The 13,576-nt window shown below is 43.4% G+C and overlaps 1 protein-coding gene across 1 annotated transcript in view; it reads left to right on the top strand.

Annotated features, from left to right (window-relative positions):
* Positions 1–12,560: 12,560 nt before the first annotated feature.
* LOC148814645 (protein TANC2-like) overlaps positions 12,561–13,576 on the top strand; it is a 225,536-nt gene continuing 224,520 nt past the window's right edge. The window contains exon 1 of the mRNA XM_088906068.1: positions 12,561–12,888. The gene's annotated coding sequence lies outside the window, so the exon portion shown is untranslated. The remainder of the gene's footprint in view (positions 12,889–13,576) is intronic.

The raw sequence follows: 13,576 nt of genomic DNA, 5'->3' as shown, positions 1-13,576 counted from the left end.
GATGTTTAAACCTGGAAAAATATTTTCATCTGTCTTTATTCTCAGTTCAGTTAAGTGAAAGTGGTGTTTTAGTAAACGTGCAAAAACATGCTTTAATTTTTGAGTTGCAAATGTTTACAAAGGGCTGGGTTTTGTTAATTTTCCACTGAACTGGAAATCTGAATTGTTTCTTTTTTTGGTTAGAGTTTTAGTTTTCTGAAAATTAATTTTAATGTGCTGTATGTAGTTATGTGTCTTTTAAATTTAAAAGAAGTGGTAGTTAATAAATCTAAAATAATGTTCTCAGAATATTTAGAATTCTTTTTGTCTTGCACATTTCAAAATACATATACTATTGCTACACCAATAACATTTCTTCTTGTATGTCAACTAGTTCAAGATCAGAGTTAAAAGGGCTTCATGAGATTAAATTAATATAATTATTTTTAAACAATATAATGATAAAAAGTGCGGTTTGTTTATTTTGAGTGTAAGCAGAAGCTCCAGGGCTTTGGTTCAGATGAGTCTTTTCAGGGATTCGTGGTAAAGCTCCTGGTACAGCCTCCCTCTCTCAGTGCGGAACAAGCCGACAGCACCTGAAGCCTTTGGTGCCTTTCATTTCAAAAACAACATATCCACCTGTCCACCATGCTGATTACCCTATGTACTGTAAGCAACGTGTTTTCTACATCACGGGAAAAATGCTGAACCTGTACTTAACCTTGTAGTATAAATGACTAATCCTTGAGAGCTGAAAAACTCAAAGATTTTATAGATATATTTAAATCATTAACTGGGCCTTAGAGTAATGTTGAATCTGGTCAATTTAAACTAATAATTAGTGCAATCAAGTTATTAGGAACTCAGCAATAATGGGATCCAGGAGGCCCAGCGGTCTTTGAGAACTGGCATTGAGCAGTGATTAATAAACCAGGAAAAACACTAATCAGTGTCCCGTTAGGTCTGATGGTGGAAACTCCAGCCATACTGGATCACAGCAGCATGGTGGATTACCAGGAACAGTAAACTGGCTTTATGTTTAGTTCGTTGACATGTACAGAGCACCTAGCCTTAACTGATGCTCTGTCCTGGTTGTGTCCAGCCTTGTGCCTTGTTGCTTGCCAGGATAGGCTTCGGATCTTTCCCAACCCTGAATCTAAGCAGTTAGAACAGGGATGGATGTAGATAGTGTAATACAGTTACAGCTAGAACGAGTCTATAACTTGATACTGTTAAATGACAAAATTCCAAAAAAAAGGAATTTATGTGACAAAGGGAGTTTTATTTTTATAAAGTGCCATTAATATCAGCACCACAAAATGTCTTTCCCTCTTTCGTTTTCTGCAGCTTGCTGAAAATAGCGCTGTCTTGCAGGCGTTTGAGACAGGAGAAAAGCCGGACTTTATTTCCCCACGGGGGGGGGGACATACACCAGGATGCCACTTTGTGAGGGGGCAGATAAAAATACACTGAATTTTAATCAGAACTCTAGCCATTGCCACGCCGTGGATTAACCTACATGGCATCGGCCCCCTGTGATTTTCTGTAGTGCTTGTGGAAGGAGCTGGCTTTTCATACACACTGCTCCCCTCCTTCCAGGAGCAGCTACCTATGACAGGAAATTGCACAAACACCCCTTGTGCTAACAGGAGTGCAGTTATTACAAATTATTGGGCATAACTGCACTCCTGTTAGCACAAGGCCTGTTCTGGCTTTCTGGCCTCCTGTGGTGTGTAAGTGTGGTTCACTGGGATTTGGGAGCATACTGCTGCTTCTCTGTACCTCCTGATGTCAGTACTTCCACTGGTGTTGGGATTCGGAAACTCTTGCTGTGAGGTGGGAGATTTGCACATTGTAGCACGATCCACCAATTCTCTAGAAAGATCAAAGCCACCTGCCTTGTGATATGGGAAGGGTTGCAAGTAGAGAGTCAGATGCTGCAGTTTATAGTACGCAGTGGATGAACAGGACTCGACATGGTCAAAGGAAATGCCAGGGGATTCATGCAGAGTATGTAGAGATTCAGGGACCAGCTGTGAGAGATAGCAGTTATTTCATGGCTCGGGGTCAGTTTTGGAAACTTTTTCTCAGACTTTTACCTCTGAATTCCAAGGCTGACCCTCTGCCTTGCTGCTAGCTCCGGCTCAAAGCCTGTGACCTGTCACCGTGCGATGATATATTAGCCTCTTTTTTCATCCATCCATTTTCAAACTCATTCTCCCAATCCAGGTTTTGGGAGCCTAAGCCTTTCCTGGCAAGCAGTGGTGCAAGGCAGGGAGCCATATTTTTCCAAATTACTCATTTCTTTTTCTCTGGTGGAGTTAAGCAAACCTCCTCCTTGAGGTTGATAAAAAAGCACCTAAAAACATGCAGCTAAATTTTATCATGCATTTGAGTATAGCAATATAGTTTCCTATATTTTATGAATCAGAAATCATGTATGTCTTGTTCTGTACCTAAACTTAGTAATTAACAAGTGATGAACTGATTTCATTGACTATTCTTGAGGGCCAGAAGGCTTTGTAACCCCTGCGCACAGCACTTTGGGTGAATAGGGGGGATTAGCGCTGTTTCCGACAGGAGGACGGCCGGTCCTTTTTGAGCGCTGTGCCTTTGAAGTGGTCGGTGGCGTTGGTGTCCTGGTCTGGCCTTAGCCTTGGGGAGTAGCAGGGGAGACGGGACACAGAGCCTTTCTTTGGCAGATGGTCCTTCACCAGCTCCATCGGGGAGCACGGAGGAGGCCTGTGACAGCGAGAAGATACGGTTTCAAGCGCAGCACTGAGAGAAATCAGAAGCCCGCTTCCCTGGGAAGGAGCGGAATGAAGCCACAAGGCCCTCTTTGTTTGTTTCTAATATATTCCCAACCCTCCGATATTTAGTTCCGCTTTCACAGCCCGCTGCCCTGGTGGGAGAGGGAAGAGGGTGCCGCACGCGTGTCATCGGAGATCTGCTGGGCTGAGGCATTGGCTGCTGACCAATTACTGAGCGACCGGATCAGACAAAGAGCAGGCTCTTTTGTTTTCACCAGAGGGCAAGTTCTGCTCTGACTGGAAACGCTCAGACACACCATGGCCTAACCAGGAAAATAGGTTCATCTCGGCTCCTGTTTCATGGGCTGACTCCACCCAGTCCTGGGCGGCCACACTCACATGCTCACCACTGTTCCCAGATCCTCCAGCCAACCCTGTTAGTGACAGCAGCCCCGGCTTTCTTGTCACTGTCTGCAGCTGGCCCTCACATTCAAACGATTATCTTTTGGAAAAATGTAGCAAAAGTCACTCTGGAGCTAAATATTTTTTTACACTTAAGTATTCTTTGATCTGCTGTTAAACTCAGAAGAACACACAAGAGCATCTATCCCATGCAGCAGACTAGATGGCAACACTGTTACATACCAAATAATTGTATCTTACAAAGTATGAAAATATTCCTTATGCACATATACTCCAAATAGGCTTCTTGCTTTCTGAGTACATGATGATTTTCTAGAATCCTTTCTTTCTGAAAATGGATGGAATGGATGCCTACAGTGTTTATGCATTTATTAATATTTTTTTAAACCTGATTTACAACACGGACACAGAAAATGCAACATCCTGTAAAAACATTTTATGTTAAGGCTAGCTCCTACCGCCAGTGCAGAAATGGATTTTGTTGAAAAAATATTTATATTAAGCGACTGTTAATTTAATTTAAGAAAAACGTGACCTGCACGTTTGCACCGATAAGAGATGCTATCGTACTGTCTGTTCTAGCGTGGAAGGGATCCAGTTGAGTTTGTCTTGAGAAGTCAGTCTAGACACTCTTTACCGGAGTACACCTGCCTCGGTGCAGGCTTGCGCGCTCCCGAAGCGCGCCGCTCCGGCGGCTGTGCCTGCGCGTCAGTGAACGCGCAGAAGAGGTCGCTCATTGACAGAGAAACGCAGTCGCTGGAGAAGGTCGCGCTGCCTCTTCCTGCATTTCCCGTTTCCGTGGAAACCGCATGGAGGTGCGGGATTTTTGGGATTCTCTTGAGCTAAGGGCTCTAATACCCATGTAACGCCAGACAAAAAACAACGACAATGATGATAATATTAAGATGTCAGGAGAAATGGAGCAATCTTTATTTATATGACGTAAAATTTTAAACATATGCCCCTCTTTCGATGTATGTTTCTGTATTAGTTGGACATTGCTTACGAGTTAATTTAATCATCTCGAATACGCAGTCATATCTCACAGCTGGGTCTGTTTTTCTTTTGGAAGCGCCCGGAGAGTTATCTGGGCTGCCTCCAGCACCTCCTATTTTTAACTTCTCTCCCTGGATAATGAGCGGCCAGGGCTTGCTTTATTTCTGTGGCACTTCCCAACTATAAAATGCTTGTTTGAAAGTCAGTACAGATGTCTTCGCAATGGCCTGCTGTCAGATCGGACTGCCTCTGTCATCGACACCGCGTGTTCTACCAAGACTTTGTTCCCCACTAAAAACAAGGTGTCGTGCAGGAATTGCAACAGAGCGTTTCTGTTGTATGTTCTGTTCAGGAACCCTATTCTTTGGTCATAGTATTCTTCAACTCAACGTGCATTTTCAGAGCTGCGGATTGTATTCTGTAAAACGGCACACGGAGCAAACTTCAGCACGAGTTTGGGACATCCGATATTAATATGCATGGGACTTTTCAGGTTTAACATTCAACACTAATCATACTGTATACTGTAGGTGATAGGCATGTCTAACGCATACCTGTTTCTTAATATAGTGAATACTTTAAATTTATGGATAAACTAAGCAAGTTTTTTCTTTAATTGAGGGAAAGAATGTGGGTCCTTGCGGGCAGAAAATTACTATAATTTTCATATCTAATGATTTCTAAATTAGCAAATCAGACGCTTGATGGTCCGGAAACAAATTGTTCCAGCTATTGTGAAATTTCTGATTGAGCAGTTACCGGCTACCTATAGCATCTGCTTCTCTGGAGGTCTGCAGGACCAGGGGCTGGGGCGCTGTCTCACGATGCTGCAGTTCCACTGGCCACAGTCAGGGGGAGCTCTGTTCATAGCGTGGCATCCGCTGGCATGTACTCTCACAGGAAAGACACGTGGTGAATGGCAGTGCCTGGCCCGCTTAGCCAGTGCCCCCTGTTCTCGGCTCCATCACTTCCATATGGTCACCATGGAAACCAGGCGGCGGTAAGCGATAACCTGTCACTGGGGAATTCCATTTATGGCTCACTTGCCAAATAAGCATGTAGGCTCTACAGGGGCCTTCTCTGCTTTTTCCCTAGCAACCGGTTGCTACGGTGCTACTGTTGCCATGAAAAAAAAGGGGTTTCGCATGTGAAAACCGGCTCAGATCGCCCTCGCCACTCACTGATCGCGGAGAGGATCATGTACAGTACGTTGCCATCAATACTGTTTGTTTTTTTTTTAAAGAAAAACATAAGTGTACAAGATCCGCTCGAATAATATTAATGAAAATAATTTTGTCTTTCAATTCCCCTTGCATGTTATAGATGTTATAGGTGTTGGAGAGCCTTTGGATTAGGGGACGTTGACGATCGATGACCAGTTTGCTTTGCCATGTTGCATAAGACGTACATTCATCGTCCATTCGGACTTTTCTACACTACTTGCTTTTCTTAGCTGTATTTTCGTCGTTTTTCTGCTCATCCTGATTCCCCTTATCTTATGTACTGTGATTCGTATCTTTACCCCCTCCCCCCACACCAGGATGCTTATCGGGGTCGCCCAGGTGCTGCCCCATGATGGCGCTCATATCTTCTCCACTGGGCTGGGAGGCGAGCCTGAAGTCTCGTCCGCCTGGGACAGTCCTGCCAATGGATACTGCAGGGATTCACCCCTATTCTGAAAACACAAAGCTCACCATGCAGGGTTTGATCACCAACACACCAACAGCCCCTCCAGAAAGGAAATACTGAAGTATCTCTGATCTCTGCGTGTACTGAATCATCAGGGAGGGCACCCCATGCAGTATTATTGTCTGTGGCCAACCAAGGCTGGGAATGCTGGTCTTGGCTGCATGGAGCTCATCTGTGGTTACCAAGCAATGTGATCCCACCGCCATGGGCTCTTGATGTTGGGTTTGCCTGCCTCCGCGCTTTTGTTTGTGATCTTTAATTTTACATTATTACCGTCTCCGAGATTGTAAAATTACAAAGACTAAAGTGCCAGAGTTTTTTAAATGTCATTGTTAGCGGGCATCATGTGCTTTATTGTTAAGAGTCTTATTGTTAGTCCAGCATAGGAGCTGCCTGAGTGGATTCCAAGAGCATTTTTAAAACAGCAAATACTGCATTAAAACACACAAAAATAAACAGTAAATGCTGCATTACCTGTATTTTGAAGTAGAGTCATATCTAATGCTTTTCAAGTTGTTGAGTCACGGCGGCCATATCTCTGCATCAGTGATGCTGGTTTTCAAATGGCAGGTCCCCAGGTGGCACAGAGAATAATGGGAAAATTGTTGATACTGTATATTGGGCCAGCTGTTCCTTCTGAGGAAGTAATACACTTCCTTAAAGGAAAGGTTTGTTGTTTTTCATTCCTCGGGGTAGAGCTTTAAGATTATTACCGCGGATGGAGCCCAGGGGAGGATCTGCTGGTCGCGGTTGATTGCCTAGCACTGGGCACTGCTCCCAGCCTGTGCTTTGATACCTTGTGGCAGATGAGCCTGGAGGAGTGGATTAAGGAGGGTCACATCTTCTCCCTGTGTCTGAGGCTTTGCTCTCATTGATTACACTGCGTGACTGAAGCAAGACAGCGCCCGATCAAGAGCGACCCCTTAATCTTTTCCCTGCCCAGTGCCGAGAAACACAATTCTGGGATCTGACCACATGTACAGTACATGTATTCTTTTGCCTTTTGTTTCTGTTATGGCACATTTCTCATCATAGCCTTTGCCAGCCTTTTGATTCCCAACAATTTCAAACTCTAAAAACTGGTTCTATAAATAGCACCAACCCCACCCACGTGGACCTCCCATCTTGGTAGGGGCTATTTTCTCAGCTGTCTTATCAGCTTCCCGTTTCTGATTGGGGTGTGGTGGCCTGATCGCTCTTGTCTGATTTATGGGGTGTCTGGCAGATGGGGACAAGCCTGTTGCGTGCTGGCGTTTCCAGCGACTGAGGTGCTGAGGGAGCTGTTAACTGTCAGATTGGGAAGGGTGGAGCAGGGCTCTGTGCCTGCTGAAGCATGGGGTCATTGACGCCACTGGGTCACGCTACACTGATACGGCTGGCGCTGATAAAAACACAGTCCAGCCTAGCCTTCCCCTTCGGAACTGTGCTGGTTCATCCCTTACCTAGTGTGCTTAGGGAAGAAACCTAGGCATATAGTTACCTAGGTAGAAAGACACACACCATTTAAGATAGAGTGATAGGCTATTGAATAGGTAAGTAAAGAGTTAGTAATTACTCTGCGCGTACAGTTATACTGGATTGTGGGTATGAATATTAATTAGCTCCCATCCAATTACAATGCTATGAGAGATGGGACTGTCTTCTCCTTCCGTCTTTTTGCACATAGAAAGTGAAAATTAGCAGCTTCTGACAGCTGTTTCACCTTTATTAGAGCTTATATGCGAGGCATATAGCACTGACCATATGCATACTGTGTGGACATTAGGAGGGAAACCTTTCTATGTAGGGGATTCAATAATAATTGAATTTGTATTGATTCTATTGAGGAAATGAAACTCAGTAAGTTGTAAATACTTAGTGTATAATTTGATTGGCTTCCACATGCTTATAAAAATCACTGTGATGTGCAACATCAAGTAATCAAATCTCTCAATCTCATCCTTAAAACAGCACAGCATCCCAAACTGAGATGGAGGTAATCATGGACATTCTCCTGAAATATATTTGTAGTTGAGCAGAAGAAACTATAAGAATCTGCTGTTGCAATCTGCATTCTTTGCTAAACTCAAAACAGAGAGGTGTACAATTTAAATTCAATAAGTAATGTTAAAATTGTGCAATGTACTAGTAAGACCACATTCATTTAGCATATTGTGTACGATTGTGGGCAGAATATTACAAAAGAAGATTGGAACCAGTCCAGAGAACAGCAACCAGACACTTTTTTGTGGGTCTGAGGCAACTTCGTATGCTTCGTATGCTGAAGAACCCGAAACATTTTAGTTTCTTGAAAAGGGGAGATTGGGAAGGGATCTGATTCAGGTACTGAATTGTGACGGACGTCTTCAGAAACAGTGCTCCGGAAAAGCTGGAAGAAGCCATTCAGTCTGGGTCGCCCATGTTAGTGTGGCAGGACGCAGAGTGATAGCTTGTTCCAGCTCGCCTGGGTGAGCATGGCTGTGATTGCTGCACAGGAGGACGACTGTCGGAGCCACGTAGCCGTTACTCTATGCCTGTATGGCCGGCCATGTGCTACTCAAGGCGCTGGGCTCAATCTCACCCCCTGCGGGGTTGCAGATTTCCTCCACCCACGCCTGCGCTCCCAATGAGGCCGACCTTTCTTTAATCCGAGCGCGTCTTTCAAGCTGCCAGCAGGGGACCCTGCGCGGCAACTTCCTGCACAGCCTCTGTGCTAATAGAGGCTGCAGAGAATGCTCAGATTGCCCAGGCTTTTTTTCATACAGATCAGAAAGGATGGTGACAAGAACATACATTTGGAATTCACAGTCGGGACGCTGGCCTTGATGACTGATACGGATGTACTGGCCGATGCTCACAGTGAAGAAGGTAACCGGGGGGTCCGTGGGGCTCCCATTATATGCCACCTCCTCGCCTCCAGCGTTGTTTTTACAAGAGATCCCTGTGCATTCAAGCGTCATCCACAAATGAGCCTGAAGATCAGGCTGATTCTTATTTGCTGTGTTTCTCCCCATGGATTTGCGTTTTTTTTTCCCAGCAATCTTTCAAATTACCACTGATTAGCTTAGATAACCAAACCAAACATGCTGCCTTAATGTGAGTCTGCCAGGAGAGTTCTCCCGAAAGAACGCCACATTAACTGGTAGCATTTGGATAAGAACATCTCTAATGTAACTGCTTAGAAAATGCCTACTTGGAATCAGTTTATTTCATTCATGGGCAGTCAAAATACCAGAATAGCAATAATATTACATAATTTTTAAATTAAAAAAGAGAAGAGATGGAAGGTCAGAGAAGAAATTGAAATTGGGTTATGAATATGTGCAGACACTTGGTAGATTTACAGACCCTTGCAATGTCTCTGAGTGCATTACAATCCTATGCTTTTGCCAACACGCTAAGGCTTTTTAAACATTATCCATCATCCCGCACCACAAACAAACCCAAATAAATTATCAGTCAGCCCTAGACTGGCCTTGAATCAGCCATTGGCACCAAGCAGTGGAAATGCAATCAATAACAGATGAGCCTTTTGTATTCTTAATTGCATTAGCACTATTGACCCAGTCCAATCTAATGCATAATCAGATCATAGTTTGAGAATTTAATTAAGTCTTTAAAAAGACTTGTTCTTCCTTTGGTTCATATGAAACAAATCCAGATTTGGGATACTCACTTTATTTGAAATATTTCTGAAACGCCTGTGGCCTGATTTTATATATAAAATATGGTAAAATTGCAGTAAGTGTAAAAATATACATATGTTAATATTATAGTCATATGATAAATACTACATATGTTTACATAAATCTATATATAGATCAATATTCTGTTAGGTGTTTGTGCAGTTCTTAAAAAAAATATTAGAATGGCCAAACAATGCCTAAGGAGCTAACCCCAATCTAACCCTAACCCTCACTCAAAACTGGGATAATGAAACTGCATAAGAAATGTGTTTCGTGTGTTCTAACATGTTCTTAATATGTACTGAATATCCAGCTGCACAATAACAGATGCCCAAGAAAAAAGACACATGCAAGCTTCCAGACATATGTCTTAGCACTCTATATCTTAAATGAGTCAATTTGCAAGAATCTGTGTTCCCTTGCTATTATGAAAATTTTCCCTGAAAAGCAAGCATAAACAAGCCATATTTACACACTTACTAAATTACTAAATACATTTCTTTTAGATGAAAGGTGTGAATAGTTAGATATTCAATTACACTTTAAACATATAAAAATTGGATGGACTGTAAATCATTATCGCTTCTGAACGTTTACTAAGGTATAGTTCTGCACAGTTGCTGTGGTTTACTGTGGTTTTACTGGTAGTTTTGCTATGGATTCCTATGGATTTAACCTCCCTATATTGTTATATGATACACTAGACCGATGGACTACCACGGCACACCATGATTAATGTTACAGAGGAATGCTGTGATACTCCCACGGCCAGTTAAACTATAGTCACACCAAGGCAGAGATGCATAGCGCTTGAAGTAGTATAATAAGCTCTCAGCAAGCTGCAGTCTAATACAGACTCAATGTAGGTGTGCATGTGTGATTTGGGAAACAGAACAGATGAAACAGAAATGTCTGTACTCCATACACTGGATAAAAGCAGACGGGGGAATTTTGCGATTGTGAAAGTAACTGTCACAATAAACAACACAGACGTTCTTTTGTCGTGAACAGGAAACAGGAAGGAGGATGAGTGTCTCTGTTCTTCTTCAGATGTGGGCTTCAGAAACAGGTGCTGTTGGATAACTTGCAAGATCAATCCTGCTGTTTACATTCTTCCTCATCACTCTTAGGAAAATTGAATCCTACTAATTCCGCCCACATTTTTTACCATCTTCTGGTCCTATTAGCAGCGATGCAACAGTTGCATTTAATGCATTAATTATATTTATTAGCATGGGATACCATAAATTAAGAAAGTGTATGGGGATTCACTCACTATATTCAAATAAATTTCAGGAAAGATAAATCAATTTATTATTTTTTCAAATGTGCAGAATCAATCTCTTCACTCTTTAGAGTCAGCTGTTATTTCTCTGAGTTGTAGGTGTCCATTATGCACCTTTCCTACCTATCAAGGCCAGATGTCATTCTTTCATACTAAGTCAGTATGGCCAACCTGAATTGGAATAACAGCAGTTATTTCATTTTTACACTGTTACTGTAGTCATTCAGATTTTCTCAGTTCACCATTTGGCTGTGAATACTGCATTTAGTTGATAATGCAAATTTGTCTGCATTGTTGTTTAAGTATTGTCTGTTTTTATTGTTTAAGTTTGTTAACACTGAAGTATCAGTTAATGAAGAGCTTATGTATAAGAAAGGTTGGACTCTTGTTAATGCACTGGGCCTCCAGGGCCAGGGTGGGGATATGCCACTCCTCCAGTCTGTGCCCAGTTCCCTGTAGCAGGCAGGGCCATGTGGGTCAGAAACGCATGCTGTTTTCTACATGTCGCAAAAGGTGCCTCTCAGCATGACAGCTTGCCCTCTGTGTTTTTTCACAAGGCTGCTGCCAACAGCTGATCTGGGGGATCTTAGTGGCTTGGCTGAAAGCGCACCCCCAGTCTGTTTCCAGAACGGGGCTGCCCAGTCTCCTGGTCCTGAAGGCTTCTGCTTCAGCTCTGTTCTTAAAGACTAAAATACTCTGACTGCTGGCTTCACCGGACCCCTTTCACAGCTTCTACCAGCTCGGCAATGCCTTAAATAGAGCTGCAGACATACCAGCCCCCCTTGACCAGGACTGGACAGCCTGCAGACACAGTAGCTCTCCAGGGCCAGGACTGGACACTCTTCAGACGCAGTGACCTCCAGCATGAGGATTAGACACTGCTATTCTCAGGGATCAGGGTTCATTAACTCGAATTATTTTCTGTGCCCAGTCATGTTGGAGCCCTGACATTTACCTTCTGCTATTCATAAGTAAACCTTAAATTGCCACCTTTTTTATAGAAATCAAATACTCTCAAGCTACTTGTTAGGTTAGTTAAAGTGATTAAGATTAAGTGAATGGTTTGGCTGGAGCAAAGCCCAGCTGGGCAGTTTAGAGAGGAACACCTGTTCTACAGCTATTAAAGTTACTGAAGGGCCTGTCAGTTGTTCAACAGCTAAACTATAACTCCATACAAAAGTTTTTTTTTCCTGACACAGTGCGTCAATATACTATACTAACAGTCACAAAAGACAAGTGTGCAAACATGACACACACACACTACTGTGTGTGACATCTGGACTCCAGTGTCCAGTTTCACCTGCAGAATTTTAAAACGTAGTGTTGTCATTGGTCCTAGTTTGTAGCTCATGTTTTAAGATCAGAAAGCAGGAAGCAAATACATACCCTTTATTATTCCAAGACGGCTTCCTCTTTCTAATATTTCACTTATTTCGCAGTGTCTGTGTGTTTATGCAGGGGGGGGAAAGGAGGGGGGCGGTAAATAGTAATTAAACCATCCAGGCGAATTTATTTTTACAATTTTTACTTTCCATTTCCTCGCCGACTCTCCTTGAACACTACTTAATAAAATCCGTCGTTAAAAAAAATAACAGAGATGGAGGGGGGGGGGGGGGGACCGGGTAAAACGAGCCTTTAGATGGGCCACGGCCTAACCTGCTGTTGAATTATTACAAAGCCATGCAAAAGACATAGGCCGTCCTTCTCTCTCATGAATTATTCCGTCTCCACCCCGCCGCCGCGCTTGTCAGCCCAGCAGCAGCAGCAGCAGCAGCAGCTGTAGCGCCCGGCGTCGGCTCGCTGTACTGCGCCCGTCTCCCCGCTGGAAGAGCGTGTTTGTTATGAACCGACCCTCGTCCGCCAGCGCCGGAGCTCTGAAACCTTGAAACCTTCTTCTTCCCCCGTGGCAATTTTCCTCACGGCCCTTTCGGCGCGGTGTTTTGGCTCAGGTTAAGAGGAGAGGAAAAAAAAAACACAGCACAAACAGTTGGGCGCTGTTGGTTCTTAATTATATACCCGGGAATAGGAACTACAAACCCGGCTTTGAAGGAGAGGAGAGAGAACCGTTTCCTCGGACGGAGGAGACCAGAAATAGCACAAGGTAGGCAATAAATAATTCAGCAAGGTTGAGAGATTTGCTTTTCTTTCCCCTTCAACAAAATGCGGTAAGCACGTTGTGAAACGGACTTCGTGAATTTGTGTGGGTCTGTGTTGTCGCCACACAAGGCACAGATGCTCACAAACCGGTCCGGTTCGGCAGCTGCAGTGATCAGTGCTTGGCGGCTAACTGTATCATTACTGTACCAGCCCCAGGTGGGTTTATCCCTTGAAATGAGGTTAGGGTGTTTTTGAAAACTTAAATCTCTTTTTTTTTTTGCTCTGTAAAGGAGAGAAAATATTGTATCCTCCCTTTATCTACCGGTGTTTATCGCGGTATCGGTATTTCGTACGTTCAATCTTTTTCCTGTCGCCTGAGCCCACCACGGAGACGCGCGTATTTAGGCAAATATCAGCACGCATCTAACGTGCCAGGTCGTTCATTATCCGCGTTAATTAATTAAATAATTCACTGTGTTTTATACGGGCTTGGTTGTGAATCTAAAATGCAGAAAGCTTTTTGAAATTTACTCTTGAGAGGAAAAATGAAGAGAATAAGATGCTTAATTTGGCGTGTGTGTCCCTTTTTATTTTACCGACGTTTTCCAACGTGTGGTATTAGTAGGCAAATGTGATGCAACGTGTAGATTTACCAGATTATCCGCTTTAGACTCCAAGTGCCATAAATATAA

The sequence above is a fragment of the Atractosteus spatula genome, chromosome 26, assembly GCF_055471065.1.
Source record: "Atractosteus spatula isolate fAtrSpa1 chromosome 26, fAtrSpa1.hap1, whole genome shotgun sequence".
Taxonomy (NCBI): Eukaryota; Metazoa; Chordata; class Actinopteri; order Semionotiformes; family Lepisosteidae; genus Atractosteus; species Atractosteus spatula.
The sequence above is the reverse complement of the archived record's forward strand: the minus strand, read 5'-3'. Positions and strand labels throughout refer to the sequence as shown.